The sequence below is a fragment of the Thermobia domestica genome, chromosome 6, assembly GCF_964235325.1.
Source record: "Thermobia domestica chromosome 6, izTheDome1.hap1.1, whole genome shotgun sequence".
NCBI classification, from domain to species: Eukaryota; Metazoa; Arthropoda; class Insecta; order Zygentoma; family Lepismatidae; genus Thermobia; species Thermobia domestica.
The window spans coordinates 242,909,539-242,930,517 of record NC_137459.1 but is presented as its reverse complement, the minus strand read 5'-3'; the positions used below and the strand labels follow the sequence as shown (position 1 = coordinate 242,930,517).

The following is a 20,979-nucleotide window of genomic DNA, read 5'->3' as shown; positions in this document are numbered from 1 at the left end:
CCTTTAAACTTCAATACAGTTCTCGCTAACTAAATGTCACTTTCATTTGACAAATCTTCAAAAACTGAAGTTGTTTAAGATGCTTCAACTAATTAAATAGTTGGATATTTAGGATCTTAGAGGACTTCGTAATCCAAAAATGGATTTTAACACACTCGTGTCCAGAAGATAAGGGAGACCATGAGAAAATGACACAAACGAAGACTAGGGACCGAGGCTTACCTGGAAACTCGAATGTATAAGAGACTTCCAGGGAGCACACTGAAGGCCATATGACAGAGAAATACAACAAATGGCCATTGTAAGACCTTATGTGGGTTCATCCTTTCGAGTACACATCGGTCCCGTTTGACGTTCAGCACTGAATGTGATCACTCCGAGCAGCTCTATACAGATTGCACAGCGTGGTCTCACACTGCGGTGAGGCCATCCAACACTTTTATGGTAATGCATCCCAATCTTGCACTAACTCCCGTCGAAGGTCATTCAGTGTGTTTCGGTTTCCAATCGTATGTTCAAAGGTATCCCAGACATGTTCAATAGAATGAAGAACCTGTGAACGTGGTGGCCACTTTCATGTGCATTATATTCTTGTTTTCCATGTATTTCTTCACCACCTGCTTCCTATGCTTGCGTCATTATAGTCCATTAGAAAAAACGTAGGGTAATATCTCTCACATATTGTAGGGTAAGGTCTCGTTAGGTTACATCCGCTAAAGTAGTCTGCAGGAACACTTGAAGTGTCTGTACCTACAGCGTGATGCCAGCGCAGACCACTATCCCAACATCACCATACCGATATCGTTTCATAAAATCGTCAATGTCAAAGTCGCCATGGTCCACGCTTCTCACACTGACAATTCTGTTGAACGTGATTGTTATGTCTGTGTCAGGATTATAATCTGGGGTTTCATCATGTTAGAGGTGTGGAGACCAGGAACATGTAACCCCGACCAATCAGTATGATATCTATGTTTCAGAGAAAAATATTTCCAAAGCTCCATCTTGATTTGCTGTCGCCCTAGCGGTGGAATGCATAACTAAACATCAGCTTTGCCAGCAACTAAAACTTTTTTGAGTATTTCTTTCATTTAACATAAGTTGCATGTCATTCTGAATAAACAAACGTGAGTCATTAAACTTTGGAAAACTTTTCTTTCTGCTAAGAGCAAGAAAGTGTTGCAGTAGAAGTTAAGATGTAGTCCTACATGTCAATCTCAATTTAGTAGGTAAATAATAGAGCCTCCTGTATTCAAGAATCTGAACAAACTTAATTTCCTTTTCATCTTAGCACTAACTTCGAGGATGATAACACGAACTTAGATGTCGAAATATTAGCCTGCAAAATCATACTAAGTATATGGAAATAATGTTACAGAAGAAGAGTACATAATACATAGAACCTTTTCAGTATCAAGGCTATATGAGAGGGAATTTGCTGCTCAAAATAACTCAGCCACTACTACTGTTTTTATCTGCGGTTTTGTGCTTCTACTAGAAAAGAATTATACTGTGACCTTGAAAGGTATTAACATAGAGATGTGTTGTTCTGTGTATACGTATATAATATAAAATATCTTACAGTAGCCTACTAATTGTGAACTTCAATAAAAAGCGGGACTACTACTGGTTCGAATGTGTTCCACCATTGTGGCAGCGGGTCACAAATGAAATTGATTGTTTTAAGATTGATATATTAGACTTCCAAACTATACTGTGCGTAAGTGTTGGAAGTCTTACAGAGCGGCTTTGTTCGTCTATCGACAGGTTTCAGAGCAAAAAGCCGAAAGAGATATCGAAGAGCGTTTTTTTTTTTTCAATCAATTCAGCGTCCTAAGGATATGTTCCATCTCTTTTTTTAACCTATTCAAACCTAGAGTGGTTCAAATTAGCCATTTCCGGTTTCAACGTTCATCGCCATAGAACGAAAACGGTAACAGATAGCGAGAAGCTGTTTTCTTGCAAACAATTCAGCCTCTCAAGGCAATATACCAGGATTATCTGCAACATACTACCAAAATCGGAAGTAGTTCCATCTCACGATTATTTCCGGTTTCAATACTGATTTACACAGAGCAAAAACTGAGATATTGAGATTAGTTCTTTTTACGATCGATTAGTCTTCCCAAGAATAGGTACCATCTCCTCCGTTAGCTCTATTCAAACTAAAAGTGGTTCAAACTAGCTATTTCCGGTTTCAACGTTTGTTACCACATAACGAAAACGATAATAGAGAGCGAGAAGATTATTTTTCTGAACGATTCAGCGCTTCACAACATCATACCATGACTATCTTGAACACTCTACCAAAACCAAAAGTTGTTCAAATTTACTATTTCTTCCGGTTTCGGTACGAACTTCCACAGAGTAAATATGGTGAGAGATATTGAGATGCTGTTTTTTACGATCTATTCAGCGTCCCAAGAATACTTCCATCTCTGTTGTTAACACTCTATTCAAGCTGTAAATGGTTTAAATTAGTCATTTCGGAGTTCATCACAGTACAAAATCGATATTAGTGGGAAGCAGTTTTCTGCGGTCGGTTCAGGATCTCAAGAGAACTTAACCACAACCCCCAACACTCTACCAAAAGCGAAAGTGGTTGAAATTTACTACTACTTTCGGTTTTAATATTGATTTCCATAGAGCAAAAACAATGAGAGATATCGAGATCAGTTTTCTTAGCAGTTGATTTAGCTTCCCAAGAATAGTTCTGTCTTTTCCGGTAATCCTCTATTCAAACAGGAAATGGTTCAAATTAACTATTTTCGGTTTCAGTATTTATCGTCATAAAACAAAAATGGTAGTGGAAGTCAACAAGCTGTTTTCTGCAATCGATTCAGGGACTAAAGCATATGTATCACAACCCGCAGCACTCTACCAAAAGCAGAAGTACGTTGAGATTTACTACTTCCAGTTTCAATACTGATTGCCGTAGAGCAAGAACTGTAAGAGAGATCGAGAAGCGGTCTATTGCAATTTATTCAACTTCGCAAGAGCAAGTTCTATCTTATTCCTTGACTATGTATTCAAACCAGAAGTGATTCCGATCAATAATATGCGGTTTCAACTTGTATCACCATACAGCAATAAGAGTAAGGGATAGCGAGTAATGGATTTTCAATACGGATTCAGCATTCAAGGAATAGGGATTATATTTGATCATATTAATCTATTGCAACCAGTAGTTACAGATGTACTACTTCAAGTTTGAATATTGAATTCACATAATTTGGAAGTCTGCTCTAGTTTCACACTGCGAAAGGAAACTCACCTGTTAAAATATTTGTACGAAAATATTTTTCCGGAATGTTTTCTCTCCTTTGTTTACATGTAGTCCAAATCAATCCAGTGTCTCCAATGGGATTTAAACAGTAGCAAATAGAGTAGGGCACTGTGATGTAATATAATACAAAACCCAGGAAAACTCCATACTTAAGTATGAGAAACCATTGTACAGAAGACAAAATAAAATGAGCTAAAAGGAGGTGGGAGAAAAATAGACAAGTGCAAGTGCTTTGCGTGTACGACGTTCTGGTTTCAATTGGGGCTTACGTAGCTAAAACCTAAGTTCAATCTTAGCCTTAAATTTAGCAGTATCTCAGTTACAAAATCTGACATCTAACCGTAGAGAAAGACATGAATTAGGCTGACATTTCGATCAAAAGGAGCTGGACCTCCAGTCAGAAAGGTGAGAGTAAAAATTCGTGTGTCACTAAATTTTCTTAAGAATTTCTCTAATTGAACTATTAGGATGGAGTATACTGGCGCTTTTATTAATCCTAGTTAGGTAGTAGATGGAATAGGCAGTTCGACAGTCGATTCCCAGACCATCTACTGAGGTCTTGCATTTCATCATACTTCTCGCTTGCTTGCTAGTAATTATTTTTCACTAATTGTTGTAGATATTAAAGGTTTTCTCGAAGATTAAGAACGAAAATCAAAGCATGAAAAGCGAGCAATGTAAATACGAAAATTAACTTTACGTAAAAGTAACCTCTTGATATGGGGAACAAAACTGCTATATTTGTATTGTGGTTAGAAAAGAAGAAAAGCTTTTAGTAGTATTTTTATTATTATTATTATTATTATTATTATTATTATTGAGAATATGTAAATAGGACAATACCTAAATATGTGAAGCTAACTGGAAATCTGTTTCTCTTTCCATGTCTGGTCGGGATGGTATAGATACAGGTAAGAGAAATTAATTTTTCCAAAAAGTAGTTTTGAGTTGGAATAACTTAATTCGAAGAGGATTGAAAATTTCGGATATTGAGTAGCGTGTGCAACATCAGCATGTGTATATATATATATATATATATATATACATACATATATATATATATATATATATATACATACATATATATATATATATATATATATATATATATAACTTTAAAGTATAAAGAATTAACTAACTAACATGTTAAGTGATAATCTTACAATACAAATGGTTTGAAAAATTGTCAAAAAAAAACCTTGTTTAAATTTTAGTTTTTGTCTTCAAACTATAATAGAAGTTAAAATAGTGGTATGATTTGTAGCTTTCTTCATAAGATGAGCGAAACTTTGACTTTTGTGACCCAATTCACATGGATTCACCAGCCCTGCACTGAAACAGTAGTTGACACTATAAAAGCTTAAGTGTTTAATTTCTATTACACAACAGTAGAAAATGTGTCAGGTATGAAAATAAGTGGTTAATCTAGTTGGTAAGATAGTGTAGGAAATAGTCTACATAGTAGTTTTATTTATTTTTTTCTCTCTCCCTCTCATTATAGATAGGCGTACTCTAGCAATATGTTTTGTTATTTGTACATATTGAGATACACTAATTCAGTGGCCTATGGTACCAAAAGTTTCAATGTCTAATTTACAAGAGTTCTCTATTGACGTCTGTCCTTAGCCAACTGGATATAGTTTTTACTTTTCATTCTCATTTCTGTGAGATCCGCCTTCATATTGTCCTCACATCTACGCCTAAATCTTTCTATTGGTCTTTTTCTGATCGGGTTTCCAGTTAAAATTTTCAAAGCATTTCTGCTTTCTTCCACTCTGGTTACATGACCTCCTACCCCCCTGAGTCTCCTAACTTAATGACCTAACAATATTACATAAACGGTACAAATTATGCGGTTCCTTGTTATGGACTTTCCTTCATTCCTCGTTCATGTCCGTTTTGGGTCCGAATATTCGCCTCAGAATTTTATTCTCGAATACTTTCAGACTGCGTTCTTCCCTCAGAGTAAGCAGCTATGTTTTGCAGCCATACAATCCTCACTCTTTGACACACTCGTCTTATAGAAATATATGTTATACACAAGCAAACATTATCTCCAAATTTACGTGCTTTTGTAACTGACACCCTTGACAAAACCAAGCCGGTATTAATTGAAACCAAAATTCCATTTTTCGTAGTCTTACACGTCTATAAACTTACAAATTTTAAAATGGCTAACCTGGAAAGGAAGAAACAATAACAATATTCCGCTTACTTTAGGTAGGATTAAAAGACAAAAAGTACGGACCACCACACTAAACTTTCAACGAATTTCTTAAACTAAAGCACGTTATGCTGCAGTTATAACTGAAATATTTATTAGTTAAAATTATAGGCGTTTTAGAAAGGAAACTTCAACCGAAAAAAAACGTACTCTCGAAAGTAAACTACCACTTGTGAATATTTTCATAAGAAATAATTTACACAATATTATAGGTTATTAATGAAACGTTTATTTATGAAATATGAACGTAACTGACTGAGATTTTTTTAGAAAATTTCGTGAAAAAACAACCTCAAGACTGACTACGACTTGATTTTTTTCAGGAGAAATTAGTACTGTCACAATATTGGTTGAGTTGCTTTTGAGAAAATTGTCCTAAGAAAACTCATGCCCAAGAATAAACTATATCTTGTGAAGCTTTTCGAAAGAAATGAGTCATGCCACCTTATGAAATTATTAATGATATATGAACAAAATCGCCTGAGTCGCTTTCGAGTTAAAAATTCACTCCAAAAATAAATTGCCCCTTGGTTATATTTTCAGAGCAAATGAGTTTTGCTATATTGTCAGGTTACTAACGAAATATACATTTTTGAAGCATGAACAAAACCACTTTAGTCATTTTTGAGAAAAATCATTCTAAAAGAACTCACTGCCAAGAGAAAAATACCTCTTCTGGATTTTTCCCAAAGAAGTGACTTAAACTGCAATATAAGATTGTTAAATATTGATGTATGCAATTAAAGCAAAATCGTTAGAGCTGTTTTCGGAGGAGAAAGAAAAAAGCCATTTTCAATTTTCATCCTTCAATAACCTACATCTTAATTTTGAGGCTAGAAAGAAAATTCGAAAAACATCTCTAGGAAATTTTTATAAAACCTTAAGTTTAAAATTTGGTGAGGACACGTTGATCGGTACGACTCCTAGGCGACTGAATACATTTACGTCGGGACGGACGGACAGACATCGAAAAAATAACTTTTTCGGTAAGTAGGGGCCATAAAAGTTGTAAATACATTGAAATTATGAATTCGATTTTTTTAATGATCATCATACTTATTTCTTCAATCGTCGCTCGAAAATGCATATATAAATTACTATACAACTACTATACATGTGTATCACTGGAAGGTAAGAGATATTCCATTTACACAGCAATTTGCACGTGGGAAGAGTATAGTTACGTAAACAAAATGAAAGATATACAAACTGCTTTATGAACATGATCTCAATGTAGCATATGTAAAAGGTTGAAGATTACAGAACCATGGAAACGTGTATTAGTACAACCTACAATTATTAGACTTCCAAACTATGCTATAGAACGTCTTTGTCCTTTCATCCGTCTGTCGACAGGTATCAGAGCATAAACGGTAATAGGTATCGAGATACGGTTTTTACAATCGTTTAAGCGTCCCAAGAATACATTCCATCTGCTCCGTTAACTGTGTATTCAAACCAGAAGTGGTTCACATTAGTTTTTTTTTTTTCGGTTTCAACGTTTATCACCATAGAAAGGAAACGGTAACAGATAGCGAAAAGCGGATTTTTGACCATCAAGACCATCTTGAACACTCAAGAGCATAGCGTCACAACCCACAGCACTCTACCAGAACCGAGAGCTCCTCCGTGGCTAAGCGGTTAGCGTACGCGCCTTTGGCGCGGGAGACCCGGGTTCGATTCCCGGTGGGAGCTCATGTGGTTCGGATTCCACGTTAATCAGTAGGTCCACGTCTCATATAGCCTCGCTGCTGAAAGGGACGCTAAACTAAAATCAACTCAACTCTACCAGAACCGAAAGAGGTCGAAATTTACTACTACTTGCGGAGCCTTAAATAAAGTGAAGACTCATTCATCTGTAAATTGTGTTAGTACAACAAATTTGTTCCCTCTCATGTTCACTGACAGTATAAAAAAATAAAGAAATAAATACACAAAGACAAGACGACATGTGTAGTTATGGGGATTAGGACTGTATTTTCAGAATCTTGTCTGATCAACTCTGACATGCTACATTTTTGTGTGTATCTATCACCGAAGAACATAATTTAGATTTCAATGGACGGTTCCAGTGTGAACATGAAAATGCTGCGTGATCTGCAAACGTTTTTAAAAGAAGAAAAGATTGATAACTGCGTTAGTTTTATTTCGGAACATGTTCAATATATTGTACATGGTACGTACAGAACTGCTTAGAAAAAATGTGGAATACTAATTAGTTTCTAAGTACAATTTACTATTTGATGGAAGATTTTCCTTCGAGGAGAGTAGCCTTCCTAAGAATAACGGCATATACTCAATTTATTTAAAAATTTTGTTGTATAAGATGGTTGGAAAACAGTAATGTCATAAAAAGACATCGGTCTAATTTCACATCCGAAAAAGTTTGTTCGTGAGATTGAGAAACATCTTCCAGGAAGCAGAAACCTCGAAAAGATAAAGGATCATTTTAAGAGACCTTTTGCTGTGTGCATAACTGGAATTTCCGTTACATTTGACAACAGAGTTGGATTGATTTTTAACACATACCAGTCAAATGATGTGCTTTTGCCTTTTTTGTATAAAGGTTTGCCTAATGTTATGCATAGTGTGACATCGCAGTTCGTTGATAAAAGTGTAATCGGAAAAGCAACCAATCCCACTAAACTGATGGCCTTTGTGTAACCAACCCAACGAATGTTAAAACAGCCCATACCATAAACATAGGATTTGGTATCCCAACTTACTGTAGAAAGTTAAAAGAAAGGGATATTTTCCTGTTCAAAAATGAGTGTAAACAGATATTACAAACTTCGTTTGTAAAGTTATCCGACAAATTTCCTCTAAAATATGAAATGGTAAATGATGCGACATATCGCCTGAAGCAATACAGAGCTTTGTTTTCGGAGAATCTAGAGTTTGTGTAACTGTAGGAGAGTTTATTTGTAGAAATCACATGATAGAATCGACAGTTATTCAAGAAAAGGTGAAAACTTTCAATAAGAGACAAGACAAACTTGAAACTACTATCCTTTCCGTAATGGAAAGTTCAAGTGTTAATAACAAAAATTTTATTTAGTTTGTGAATATTTTTTTCTGCATGTACAGTCCGCAGAAAAAAACTTGCAACATGAGCATGTAAGTTTATTGTGAAACTACGCCTAACAGCCCAGGGAATCAACATAACGTCTAAGTGGCACCAATCACGCCACGAGAAACCTCGGCGTCCTCCCCTGCACACTTATTTTGGAGCAAGAGACTTCGTCGTTTCACAATAAACTTATATGCTCATGTTGCAGTTTTTTTTTTTTTTTTCTGCAGACTGTATCATTGTAATGCGGCTGTTGAAAAAGGTTTTTACTGTTAATCGAGAATGCTTGGTGGACAACTTTGAAGGAGCTTCTCTAATAGCACAAAGAAGAGTTTATAGTGCAGTTATATCATCAGGAGCAATACAACGTGTAAATATTACAAAAAGCCTGAGTCATGGTTTCACGAACTCTTCACCAAAAAGAAAAGAAGTTTTACAAGGAAGAAGACGCAAAGAGGATGAAATTAATCGTCAAAAGGAAGAAGTTAAGAAACTAAAAAATTTGCAAGAAAGGTAAAGGAAGCTTCTCTAAAAAACTCAAGAAGAAGCATCAGTGTTGGAAGCTGAAATTGAAAACTTGACAAAGAAAGTGAAGTCATAAAAGCTTGTGTGTGTTCAAGGTTAGTAGGTAGGGTATAAGATGTATATATATGTATATACATCTATATATATGTATATGTATATATATGTATATATATATGTATATATATATATGTATATATGTATATATATATGTATATATATATGTATATGTATATATATATATAACGTCTGTGTGTTTTACTCATGACTTTTTTTTAAGAAGGTCATGGAAGTTATGAAAATGACCGAAGTCAATCCGTTAGACATCAATGTAGAAACTCATGTTTTGCAAAATGTAACTTTGAAAGTTAGTAACATTGAACATTCCAGCATCTTGGCAATCTTTGTGTTAGTGTCCCGTTGGGTGATAGTGAGTAGTAGACGAGATACTTTAATACAGCTTTACGTGTGCAACAACAGCCCAGACATTCATGGTCTCTGAAATGGGATACCTTTCCGATTTTTCAGAATACCAAGTTGTGTATGAATGGTTTAGTTGGAGGAAATGTACCCAACAGTGCCCAAGGTGATGATAGCATGCAGAACTCTTGACGAAACATCGTCAGAGTAGAGTAATAGACGGAAACCAAGTCTCGGTGAAAGATGTCACGGAATATTGAAGAAAATTGCCACAAATAACCGTTAATTTCATGCGGAACAACTGACTGCACAACTCAGTTCGCATCTGGAACTACCTGTTACCACAGTGTTCGACTAGAGTTCCATAACTACAACATCCGCGGTCGGTTTTCGATTTCAAGACCTCTTACTTTTTTTATTAAACTGATGTTTATTGATCAAAGATTTTGTGTCCCAATATACTTATGTGTTTTATGTGCAAGATACAATATAATATAAATAAATACAAAACTACTGAGGAACCCGGGTTCGATTCCCGGTGGGTGCTCATGTGGTTCGGATTCCACGTTAATCAGTAGGTCCACGTCTCATATAGCCTCGCTGCTGAAAGGGACACTAAACTAAAATCAACTCAACTCAAAACTACTGAGAAATAGTGTTATTTTATTATCGACTTGCAGAACTTTGCCTGTCCGCGAATATGGCCAAGATATAAAATAGCTGGTATAGGAGAAATATAAAATAAATATTTTAATGCTTTTCCAAATGTGGCGGAAGTGATCGCTTCTTTACTAGCGTATTTACGAAAGATAAGGCTTTAACTCAACACTTCTATGAAGAAGGGGGGGGGGGATGATTTTTAATTTTTTGTTCATGGTCCTGATGGTGTGAGTTAACACAATACTTGGACCGTATAAAATCAAAATAAAGTCGTTGGTAGGAATGATTCTTTTATGCTCGTATGTGTGTTACTAACGTAACAAATATTTTCGTTTGTCTTATATATATGAGAGATATTTTTATCAAATTTCAAGAATATATAAATTATTTGGGTGATCCTTATTTTTCGACATCCAAGTTGTTTGACTCCATAAAATGGTTCCGTATCAGACCAAAGTAACTCATGAGAAAAATTACCTTAATAATATTAAATGTTTCGCCAAGCGTCTTCAAGTTATGAATGCATTTACAATATACAATAAGAGGCAAACGTACCTTGTATGTTTGGAAAGGCAGTTGAAGTTAACAAATAGTTATTATGAAGGTAATAAGTATTAAATGATTAGGAGATTAGTTGGAAGCAACATCAGATGTATGTTTGGTGTGAAAAGCTATCCAAAACTGTGACATGACCCTATTCCTATTAAAAACTGAGGACCTGAATACAAGATTGTGGGTAAAGATAAACGCCATGATGGTACTGTAGTTCTTCCTCCATTACTCCTATCCAAAATGTGGTATCACTCCCTCTAGTCGTTTCAAACTTGCGGTTACTTGAGGAAGCATTTAATATGAATTTCAGTTAATTTTTCTCTTAGGTTACTTTAATTTTATATGAAACCATTTCAGGAGTGACAAAAAAAAAAAAAAAAAAAAGTCGAAAATTAAGGACCACCCTAGGATATGTTGTATCTGTGTTCATCGATTTTGATTATTCAGTTTTTCTTTGAAAGACGATACTTTCCCGATGGTTCTATTTAAATTTTATCAGGATGCAATGATGGATTCAGAAACATCTCAACGGGTGCAGTGTGGCCACCGTAATTAACCGACATTAATATGCATCTGTTTACGCATAAAGTTGACATTTTGATTATTATTTTTCGTTTTGTTTGAAAGAGTATTCTTTCTCGGCGGTCCCATATATGCTTCGTGAGGATCTAACAGTAGTCTTTGGGTCTAGACCATGAAATTCCTCATAGACTGTGTTCATGTCATAATGGTGAGTATGATCACACATAACTTTATAATATAGGTGCATTAATTTTGTTCACTTCTTGTTTGAAAGAGTATGCTTTCGCGGTTGCTTTCATATAAGTTTCAACAGGATTTGATAATAAATAGTCTTTGAAGCTAGATCCCGAAACTCTTGAACAGCTGATAATGGTAATACCGTATGTATGTTCACGTGCAATTACGTAACGCGCAGACCAATCTATATATATGTGTGTAACAGTGTGTAACAAAAAGGTTGGGACAGTGGAATATCTCGAGAAATACACTTGAGATTCAAAAACCGCGAAACACGTATCCAATATTTTAGAAAGGTCTATTCAACTAACATAAAATGAAGTTGCCCTCCCCCTCCCTAACGGGGGGAGGGGGAAACTTTAAAATTTTAAATAGAAACCCCCTATTTTTATTGCAGATTCGGATTTTGCGACCAAAAATAAGCAACTTTTGCTGGAAGTACTTTTTCGTTATCTTTCTAGATGGCGCTGTAATCGCAAAAAATGAACATCATCGAACCGACATCATCTAGCTTTATGATCTGAAATATTTCCAAAATGAAAAAAATGTGACAAATCTGGTTACGCAAAAATGTACCCATATCAAAGGCCTATCAAATTCTGTGAACAACAAATGCTCCCAGGGGCCCATCATAGGGCCCCAGGGGTCAACTTGAAAATTTCAAATGGAAACACCATATTTTTATCGCAGATTCGGATTCTGCGACCGAAACTAAGCAACTTTTACTTGAAACACTTCTTCGGTATTCTACTAGATGGCTCTGTAATCGCAAGCAAATGAATATCATCGTACCGACGTCCCCTAGCTTTGCGATCTGAAATATTTCCGAAATAACAAAAAATGTGACAATCTGGTTACGCAAGAACGTACCCATGTCAGGGGTCTATACAATTCTGTGAACAACAAGTCCCCCCATGGGTCCTATCATAGGGCCCCAGGGGCCAACTTGAAAATTTCAGATTGAAACCCGCTATTTTTATTGCAGATTTTGATTTTGCGACTGAAAGTACGCAAATATTATTTAAAGTACTTTTCGTTATCTACCTAGGTGGCGCTGTAATCATGAAAAAAGAAATATCATGTACTTTACCTGGGATTGATGATAACCTAAATATTTCGAGAAATACACGTGCAATTAAAAAGCATGGAATACGTTCCACTATTTTAAAAAGGCTTAGCATAAAACAAAATTGGTTTCATTTACCTTTTTATGCGACCGTTGTGAACCTTTACGATATGGAAAGGAAAGTGTTCGTGCTTTACAACAAGGCACATCTTCCGTGGAATTGTAAAGATCAAGTAGACCAATATGTTCGTTAAATATCACGTGACACGGACAGATTAAATAAAATAATTATTTCACACTAGTACGAAAACGCACAAAAATGACTGAGATTTCACAGGAGAACAAATTTACAAAACGTGGATAAAGTACAAAGAAATTTAATTGATATACAGGGGTATTGTAAATGATCTCGATTTCACAGGTTAATAACTAACGTTTACTTACTCACAATGACATGCAGCTTATGTTAAACCAGAGAAAACTCAAGACTTTTTTTTTGTTTGTTTGTTTATAAACACATGTGTGTTATGCTACTTATCAAAGATGCTCAAGATGAGTGCCATTTGTTATTCAACATACATCAGTCTGATAGTCTAATTCTTGGCACACGCTTTCCTACATCCCAGGGTCAGTAGATCCACCTGCTTTTTAAATGCGTTCTCGAAGTTCAGTTAAATTATTAGGGAAGTGTGACTCATACACTTGGATTTAACATAACCCTAAGTTCGTTGAACACTAACTACTTTCCGGTTCACATGAAATTCGGTAGTAAAGAACGTTGTCCTGTCTTCGTTTCCTGCTATTTTAATTTACTGTTACGCTAGCTGCGGAATGCGTAACTACACATCAGCTTTACCAGCCACGTACTGTCTTCCCGTTTTTCTCGAAGAATTTGGTTATCGTGAGTCCCCTTGCCTCTCACGACTTGGTTGTCTAGAATTTGCAGATGAACAAAATGTAACTGATGTTTCACAGCATGTGCTCAAACTGCGCACTTTTCTTGGTCTGACAGTGAGCAATTCGATTGTAAAAAGATAAATACTGCATTCCTGATGATGTTCAGTTCAATAAGTACAACTTCAACAATAACCCTTTGACGAAGATTATGCAAACTGGTTGGCATTGTTTTGTTTACTCGGACTTTTAGAAAACCCCAGAAAAAATGTTCTAGTGACGATAAATTAGGGTAACAGAGAACGAGCGGGCCACTCAACCTCGCCTCTTCTGCCAATCAGTTGTTTAGGAAATTCCGTGTTAAGAAATTGCCGCATATTTATAATGTAGTGTGGTCTTGCACCATCTTGCTGGAACCATCTGTGGGCAAAATTGCCTTCTACAGTGTCTCATTGATGGAGCTACTTGATTTCGAAGCATCTCCTCACACAGTTAAAATATCAAATTGTCATTAATAAAAAGGGGAACAGTTATTGTATTATTTAGCACTGCTTCTCAGATATTCAAGTTTTCAGGATTTAGAGTGTGTTTGAAAGGACCAATGAGATTGCTGTCAAATCGAAACCTGCAATTATATCTGTTAATGTAACCAATTAGGTGGAACGTGGCTTCATCAGAAAATACAATGGTGGTGGTGGTGGATCATCATTGATTTGTTTCATCATATCTTCAGAAAATTCTTCATTCAGCTGATATATCAGATGAATTTTGTATGGGAGGAACTTCATATTCTTCAACATTCTTTTCGCAGACATGTGACTAATCTCATGTTGTTCAGCAGCTATACGAATGCTAAAGTGAATATTTTCAACAAATGAGTGCAACATCAAGCTGTTTTTCGCAGATTTCGGTCGACCAGGAATGTTAAACTCTTTTATAGTTAGTTTCCTCGACGCGTCTTACGATACACTCAACAGTAGATCTCGAAATGGGATTGTGTGGAACGCTAATTTTTTTCGTTAAATTCTGCACATGATTTTTCGCGATTGCCCCATCCTTGTATCATCGAAAGTGTTACAACTTTAGTTTCAGAGCTCTAATACAAACCAGTTGAAATAAGTCTTGAGTGTTCAGAGATTTTCTGTAACTGATTACTGCTACCAATATCTAATAGCTTCTAGGTTACTGGACCGTAATTTACGACCAACGATAAATATTTATAGAACATGCCATAGGGATGACACATACGTATGTCTTCTGGTCAAATGTTTTGTTCCACTAATTTTATAAAAGCACATTTGCTCTCTTTTCTACTAATTGATCTATCGAGCAACTTTACATATTCACATTTACTTTCACTTCTCAGATGGAATTGCATGCAATTTCAAATCAAATCGTAATTATACACATCTACATAACCATAACAACAAACTGATAGTTTCATTTTAAACTTTAATATATTCATCGATCAGCATTACGTGTTCACTTTCACTTTTACCTCTCGGGTAAAATCACATGGTATATATTCAAATCAAATCGTCATTATATCTACATAAACATGACAAAAATGAATAACTTAATTGTCTTTTTACACTATGTCCGATTATTAACCCTGGAACTCCCAATGGGGTCCAATGGACCCCACGACTATGTTTGGAGTTTACCGTTCCTATAAATTTAACTCCAATTCAATGTCAAGCTGTTACTTTTCCTATTTTAGATTGTTCTTTTTGTTACTTAAGTATCATTTTATTTCCTTATTATTTTTTCTGAAAAATGAATGATATAGCATTGTTTAACAGATTGGGTCCAATGGACCCCATGATTTTGGATTTTCTCTCTCTCATTTCTTAACTATTCAGTAGTGGCACCATGAATGTGCTGGTATTATTAGTTATCAAATTCTTTATTTCAGACCATACAATTGCAAAATTACAATAAGTTATAATACAAACATTGTAAACTAGCACAATGTACTAGCCTACTAGAAAAAATATGGTTTTTACAAGTTTCTTTCAAAATGTCAGTAAAATACAAATTGTAGCAGCCGATTTGACTGTTTTATTTTTTAAATTGGAATAACCTTTCAATGCAACATAGTCGACAAGACGGAAGTGCGATTCCGGAAATTTTGGTAGTATTTTATGTACTGACAATACAGTGGGAGAAGAAAATTACTTGTGAACAAGTTGCTCAATTGCTTCATCGGAAGAAAGTGTGCACTCTGAAGACAGTGAAGGGCCGCGGTGGCTCCGTGGTAGAGCGTTCACCTCTGGTGCTAGGAGTCTCGGGTTCAAACCCTGCTCCCGCCAAGTGAACTTTGTGATGGACAAACACCGTGTGCGTGGGTTTTCTCGGGGTTCTCCCGTTTCCTCCCACTTTCTTCATTCCACCATTTCATTCATCTCTCATTATCACCGTCTCCTTTAGCCTAACCGGCATAACCGTGGGACGTAAAACTCAAAAGTTTCATTTCATTTCATTTCTGAAGACAGTGACTACTTACCTTCAGACGACGACATTGAACCAGTTTTTTTTTTTTTTTTTTTTTTTTTTAACGGAATGACAGTAATAGTGGTTCAAATCTAAATTATAATTAGCAAGAGACATTGGATCAACCGAGTGCATCAGGTAATGAAGAAAGATTATATGTCTCAAAAAGTGGAGAAATGTGGTATGTTCTACCACGTACAGCGATTCACGGTAGAATGCCAAGCAGGAACATTGTTAGTGAAAAGGCAGCATCTTCACGCTTTACAGCTAGATAATGTGACTGAAGTTCATCTGCATTTCCACTGTTTTTTTTTTTTTTTTTGCCTCCCCTAGAGAAATCGATATGTAAATAGACAAACACAGAAGGACGGATAGTTTTTGGTGATCAGTGGAACGAAATGTGAGAAACCAAACTGAAGAAGTTCATAGGTGCATTATTACTTATTTGTCTGTATAAGTAAAAAATTGAATCTAACAATCAATTGTCGAGTCGCTCGGATGGGCGTCCAATATTTTACAAGATAATAAGTCGCAAGAGATATCAATACATCCTTACATCCTAAGAGTTACGCGATTTGATAATGCAGCCGAGAGAAGCAGAAAAAATCCTCCGATAAACTAAGAGTCAATCAAGGAATTGTTTGAACGTGGAATTAGTACTTGAGAGAAGTATAATATGTGCCACGACCAAATATGACAGTAGATAAGCAGCTGTTGACTTTCAGAGGCAAATGTCCTTTCAAAATGTACATAACTGCAAAAGCAGGAAAGTATTGTGTCAAAACTTGGGCTATATGTTGCAGTATAACAAATTATGACTGGAAGATGCAAATATACATGGGGAAGAGTACAGAAGAGTCCTGAGAAATTGAACAAGGTAAAAAAAAGTGGTCATGAATTTCTCGGAAGAAATTCAGAACAGTGGCTACAATATCACGTGCGATATTTTTCCCACAAGTTTAGAACTTGCACAAACTTTGCTTTCAAAGTCTTTGACGTTAGTTTTTACAATACGATGGAATTGAATACTTATATATTGTGGAATTTTCTTCACTCCGTGCCTTCAAGGAACAACTCAAGAAGTAAAATAATAATAATAATAATAATTGCACTTGGAAAAGTGTTAGGAGGCGTTCAATATGAAAACATTTCTGACATTCCAACTACTTCAAAGAATATAGCCAAAGATGAACAAAAAGCAGCTCGAAAATAAATGTCGTTGTTCAGTTTGTGACTCTGAGAAAAGCAGAAAAACTTGATTAACTTGCACCAGGTGCAAAAGCTGTGTTTGCAATGAACATTCGAAAGCAGTATGTGATATATGCTTAAGCTCTTTGTAATGAATACTTTACTGGCTAAATATATTGGATAACTTACAGTGTGTTTAAAAATTTGTATATTGCGAGTTATAAAACAGTTAAAATGTTTTCTTTATGCAAAATAATGTATTAGGTATTACATTGAAATTAGTAATTATATTTCCAAAAAAAAAAAAAAAAAAAAAAAAAAGCTCTTTTAGAAATAAAATAATATTCTTATCCAGCATGTATAATTATGTATTTAAAATATATAAACATTAAAATTACTGATCATTAAACCACTGTTTTACTATGGTGACAATAAAACCAAAAGGTTGTTGTTAACTATTCCATTTCTCGTTTACGTAGAAACAAGTTGCACTTAAATAATGCACTTTGCTTCATGGGGTCCAATATACGCCAGTGGTACTTAGCGTCAATATTATTTTCCGCGATTCTAAGAGTTAATTGAAACTTCATGTCCCAACGGAGAGCTGGCGTTAATCAACTTTCATAGTGTCCACAATCTCACAGAAAAATCTTGGTTCTTGAAAAATATTATTACAAACATGTTCATAACTTTATTTGTTTGCAAGTCTTAGCAACATCATCATACTGCATATCCCGTTCTTGAACCAGCTTTTCATTTATCAACCTCAGATGACGTACAATAATATTATTAAATTATTATTATTATTATTATTATTATTATTATTATTATTATTATTGCGATTTATGTATTATCTAGGAGAATAACGAAAAAATACTTAAAGTAAAACTTGCGTATTTCTGGTCGCAGAATCCAAATCAGCCTTAAGGTACAGGGTTTATATTTGAAATTTTGGGGAGATAAAGGCAACTTCATTTTATGTTAGTTGAATAGATCTTTTAAAATTATTGGACAAGTATTAAAATTGCAAAGTATTTCTCGAGGTATCAACAGCCTCAGGTGACGTACGTGCATACGATAATATTCAATTTTTTGCGATTACAGATCCATCTAGCAGAGTAACGAAAAAGTGCTTCAATTGAAAATTTGCTTATTTTCAATAGCAGAATTAGGATCTGCAATAAAGAAGGGGGTTTCCATTTCAAATTTGAAGCTGTTCCCTGAGGCCCGATGATGGGACCCCTAGAGCACTTGTTCACAGAATTTTATAGGTCCCTGACATAAGTACTTTGTTGCATAACTAGATTTTTTACACTTTTTGACATTTTAGAAATATTACAGGTCGCAAAGTTAAGGGACGTCCGCGTCGGTAGGCTGATATTCATTCTTTTTGCGATTACAGCACCATCTAGCAGAATAACGAAAAATTGCTTCAAGTAAAAGTTGTTTAATTTCAATCGCAGAATCAGAATCTGCTATAAAAATAGGAAGTTTCCATTTAAAATTTTCAAGTTGGACCCTATGATAGGATTCCTAGGGATACTTGTTGTTCACAGAATTTTATAGGCCCCTGACATGGGTGCGTTCTTGCGTAACCAGATTTGTCATTTCGGAATTATTTCAGATCGCAGAGCTAGGGGACGTCGGTACGATGATTTTTTTTTTTTTTTTTTTTTTTTTTTATTACAGAGCCATCTATTAGAATAACGAAAAAGGGCTTCAATTAAAGGTTGCTTAGTTTTTATTGCAGAATCCGAATTTGCAATAAAAATAGGGGGTTTCTATTTGAAATTTTCAAGTTGGCCCCTGGGGCCGTATGATGGGACCCCTGGGGGCACTTGTTGTTCACATAATTTTATAGGCCCCTGACATGGATGCGTTCTTGCGTAACCAGATTTGTCATATTTTTTATTTTTTTGTTTTGGAAATATTTCAGATCATAAAGCTAGGAGACGTCGGTTCGATAATGTTCATTTTGTGCTATTACAGCGCCATTTAGAAAGATGATGAAAAAAAACTTCCAGCAAAATTTGCTTATTTTTGATCGCAAAATCCGAATCGGCAATAAAAATAGGGGATTTCTATTTAAAATTTTAAAGTTGCCCCCTCCTTTTTCCGTTAGGGAGGGGGAGGGTAACTTCGTTTTATGGTAGTTGAATAGATCTCTTTAAAATATTGCATACGTGTTTCGCGGTTTTTGAATCTCAAGTGTATTTCTAGAGATATTCTAATGTCCCGACCTTTTTATTATTATTATTATTATTATTATTATTATTATTATATATAATATATATATATATATATAGATATATATATATATATATATATATATATATATATATATATATAGATAGATAGATAGATATATAATGGTCACGCATGCACGAATGTTTCGTAGGCCGATCTGTTTTATAGAAAGTGTTCTACTTTTAGTTTAGGTATGTAGCTGAACTACTAGAGTGACTAAAAAGTGGAGAAACTAAATAAACTTAAAAATAGTCGACTTCAAAAATACATTATAAAGCACAAAATAAAAAACTTCAAAAAATATTAATTGAATTCAACAAATGCGCTAAAAAGCAGAAGATAATAAGGCATTGAAAACCAGAAAATAAGCCATTACTGTTATCCGTAATTATATATATATATATATATATATATATATATATGTACAGGATGATGATAAACTATTTGAACAAACTTCGGGAACTGATTCCCGACATCGAAAGCAGCAAAGACGTCCTGTGAAACTTTGGTCTGTGAGGATAGTTTCGGCGATATAAGGTGCCGAAAGCGTGGGAAAATGAACTTCAGAAAGCTGTAATTCAAAAACAACGCAACGTAGAGAGTGCGGTTTAAAACATGACAGTCGAAGTTATACCTGCTCGAATAAAAAATGTGTTTCAAACCCCCGCGAGATGTGTGCAATGGATTCCCTATAATCTGGCAAGTAATCTCTGTTCCTTTGAGGAATCCCTCACACACATACATTTTTCAATCGAGCGGAGGTTTGCGGAGGTTTGAAACATACCTTTTTCAATCGAGCAGGTATGACTTCGAGTTTCATGTTTTAAACCGCACTATCTAGGATACATTGTTTCATTTTCCCACGCTTTCGGCGCCTTATATTGCCGAAACTATCCCTTACAGGCAAAGTTCCACCGGACGTTTTTGGTGGTTTTGGCTTCGGGAATCAGCTCCCGAAGTTTGTTCAAATAGTTTACCATCCTGTATGTGCCAAGCCAGACATTTTTCTTTTTCTTAACAGATAATAGTAATGAATTATTTTTCTGATTTTAAGCGCTTTATTATTATTGTTTGCTTCCCTTTAAGTGCTTTTTTTTGAAGTGGGTTAATATTTAACTTTAAAATTTAACAGTTAACTTTTATACGTATTGTTTTATTATTTAACGATTGAAATAAACTCTACTGGATTGTAAATTGTTTCCAGGGCCGTGTCTACATCAGTTTTCAAAACACTCGTCCACGATTACAGATATCGCATGTTTTTTTGAAACTCCAGCGAAAGTCTTCCCTCTTCCTTTGTTCACAGGGACGGAGCAGGACAAAAACACATCTTCTTGTTACAAATGATAATAGTAATGGTAGTAGCTTAGAATTTATTTTATTATTATAGATTTCTTCGCCCACCGTGTGTTTACAACTTCTTCATCCAGCATTTTCGTATCTCGCTGCTCGCACATTCTCCAATCTTTCACATTACACCTGTTATATCTACACCTTTCTCTTCTCTTTTTTCCTAAGTGCCTATTTACGCTTTCTGTACAAAGCGTATTTGCTTGGCGCTGTCCATTTCTTCAAGGTAGAAAGTGTAGAAAAGCAAC

General features: G+C 35.2%; 1 protein-coding gene across 1 annotated transcript in view; it reads left to right on the top strand.

The window, feature by feature from the left end:
* Positions 1–20,979, top strand: part of wls (Wnt ligand secretion mediator) — a 98,469-nt gene that overhangs the window by 41,942 nt on the left and 35,548 nt on the right. The gene's annotated exons all lie outside the window — the stretch shown is intronic.